Below are 2935 nucleotides of genomic sequence, written 5' to 3'. Positions count from 1 at the left end.
GTATACAATATTTTTATTGGTACGATAATGTCTGGACCGGTCTGATCATCTTTCTCTTTTCTTCAATTACAAATTAGAAATATAAATATACATAAATGGAATTTGCTTTGATCTCTTTTATAACCTCAAATAATATAACAGATATATTACCTAATGTATTTTGAACCAATACGTCTCCGTTTTCATTTTGAATTGCTGACCCATCTTCTCTCGTTACGAGAATCAAATTAACACTCATTTTGTGTTTAATATTGTGTATAAAATTTACTGCAACCGTCCCGCACAACGTACCACGATATTTCGGCCCACAGAACATACCAGAACATACCATACCAGTTTCGGCCGTTCTGAAATTGATCCGTTGACCGTTCAAAATGATTGGATGAAAACGTGACGTCATGCGACGCTCGCGAACACCTCACACAGAGCGATACGCTCGGCATTTTGAGCGCACCCCTGGGCCGCCCCGTGGATCAGTAGGACGACTGATTCCTCCACATCCTCGTCGACAAACTCGACTCGGCGACACGTTTACTGTGGGAGTCGGAGCACAAACCGCGAGACTTCCCGACTTTCGAGGAGTTGAAAGAGTTCCTCCTCATTCGCGCGCGAGCACTGGAGGCGGCCGGACCGCGACCGGCGCAAACGGGCGTCACCATCGCCAGCGCACCCCAGGGGACGGGAGCAAGACGAAGCGGACGTAAGAAAGAAGTGTCGGTCCATGCTACTGGAGCTGACAACAAGGGACCACAGTGTCCGCTGCAGTGTAAAGAGCGGCACTACCTACGCTCCTGCGCCCGCTTCAGGGCGTATTCGGCGAAACAGCGCCGCGACCTTGTACGAAAGGGGAAGCTATGTTTCAACTGCCTTGGTCAAGGTCACATGGTTTCTGCTTGCCCTTCAACAGGCAGATTGCCTTCGCAATTGTTCACTTTCATTATATGCGTTACAAACTCTCTTAAGTTAATAAAAGTGATGCTGCCTAATCGTTGGTTTACTCATTTGCATTCGTGTCCGTGTTTCACGCTCTCATCCTTTCGGGTCTCCTCCAACCGCGCGACTTCCGCACGGCGAGAAGCCCACGTTAAATAATTGAATAGGCATAAAATATAACTGTTACGACTACTTTTACAAACAGAATATTTTTTGAATATTATTTATATTTTAACGTCGGTACGAATAAATCATCTTTCTCATGAATCCTACAATCTATTTCCACGCAAAATCAGTAAATATATTTTCAAGCACAATATACATTGTTAAAAGAGTGAGATATCCCAAGATGTGTTTTTTGAAATCGGTTTATAAAAATTTGTAAATTTTCGTTGAATCGAATTATGTAACATTTTAGCATTATCTGTCGTTGGATTATTTATGGAAAAAATATTTATAAACTTTAAACATCGTAAAAAAAGCAGATATCTCGAGAATCTTTACACCTTTATTTTAATATACAGAGATTCCTGTTCTCATTAAACCGAATTATAGAACAACGTTTTAGCATTGTTTATTATTAAGTATATGTAATATGAAAAAGTAATTATAAATAATTAATATGTTTCATTAGTCTACAATCAATGGAAAAGCGCTATTCGTGAAAATATCAATTTAAGACAGATCATCAGTCTATTTCAAGAACTTAATTTACTGCCAGGTAAGACATCTTATTAACGGATTTTCAACCGTTATTAATTTGATCTCTTCCGTCATGAAATTCCTGTTTAATATAATTGGCACGACGTTGTTAGTGATATGAGAGTATCCGTGTCCGCCGAAATGAATCTGAAAAATCAACAAAGTGCTTTCATAATGGTCCAGTTATTGAGATCAGAAAAATATTAATAATTTATTGAAACTACGTGGAAAATACAGAATATGAATAAAAGAGAAAGACACGTATCAGCCGATGCTTGGTGTGTATATCGCGACTCAAGAGAACTCGATCCAGTTTTTTCTCTTCTTTGAGCAACGCGATGCGTTTGATGCGCTGCGTATCTGACAGCCCGTCGATCAACGGATTTAGCTGATAGTAGGAGCACTCGATATCGAACAGATGGAACTGGATATAGCATTTAGTAGCGTCAGCAAATTTCATGAGTTGCTCCTTTTTTTAACGTATCTAGCATATTAATTTAATTAATCACAGCAACACATTAAAGTATCAAAGTTAAAAATGAAAAAATGGAACAAAAAAAAAGAAATAAGGACGAAATTGATGACTCTTACAATTGACGTGAGACGTAATAGCCCTGCTCGCATCTCCGCCGGCTTCTTGATAAATCCTCATTATTTGGGCACAGATGCGTTCCTTCCGGGATGAAAGCTCACGGAGCAACGTAATTGACAATAAGCTTGGACCTCGGCAGTCACGCAAATGGCACATTTTTCAAAGTCTAATACGAATATTTTACACATAGTTAATTTTATTTACATGTGTATAAAATTTTAATATAATGTTCCACGTATCTTAGTTGCAAGTATACAGCTGAACAAAATGAATAGAATATGATCGCGAATTGATAGTAAAAATGATGAAAAATTATAATATTTGGCGACTTGTTCAAGTGATTGCGTGCCATATCTTCGATCGACCAAATGCTATCTTCACCGATAAATTCTGCCTTTACGTCGGGATACACCCGATGAACCCGGGATACCTCCACGCAACTTTCTTCCAACTCTTTGCACATCAGATTGTACATTTCTTTCTTGGTTGTATTGAGAATCGATGCGTCTTGCGTGATGGCGACGTAATAGCCTGTTAAGTAACGAAAATGTATAATAAACAATAATATTAATAGTGCTTTATTATTATAAATTATACATCATTATACAATATTGTAATAATATTATAATATGTATTATTATTATTATTATTATTATTATTATTATTATTTATACGTGGAATATTATATCAGTTTCCGCAATCACGTTG

At 37.8% G+C, this 2935-nt stretch overlaps 1 pseudogene; it reads right to left on the bottom strand.

The window, feature by feature from the left end:
- Positions 1-1644: 1644 nt before the first annotated feature.
- The window catches only part of LOC105456497, a 13324-nt pseudogene continuing 12033 nt past the window's right edge, over positions 1645-2935 (bottom strand).

Source organism: Wasmannia auropunctata, unplaced genomic scaffold (genome assembly GCF_000956235.1).
Source record: "Wasmannia auropunctata unplaced genomic scaffold, wasmannia.A_1.0 LD336106.1, whole genome shotgun sequence".
NCBI classification, from domain to species: domain Eukaryota; kingdom Metazoa; phylum Arthropoda; class Insecta; order Hymenoptera; family Formicidae; genus Wasmannia; species Wasmannia auropunctata.
This window is presented reverse-complemented; position numbering and strand designations above follow the sequence as displayed.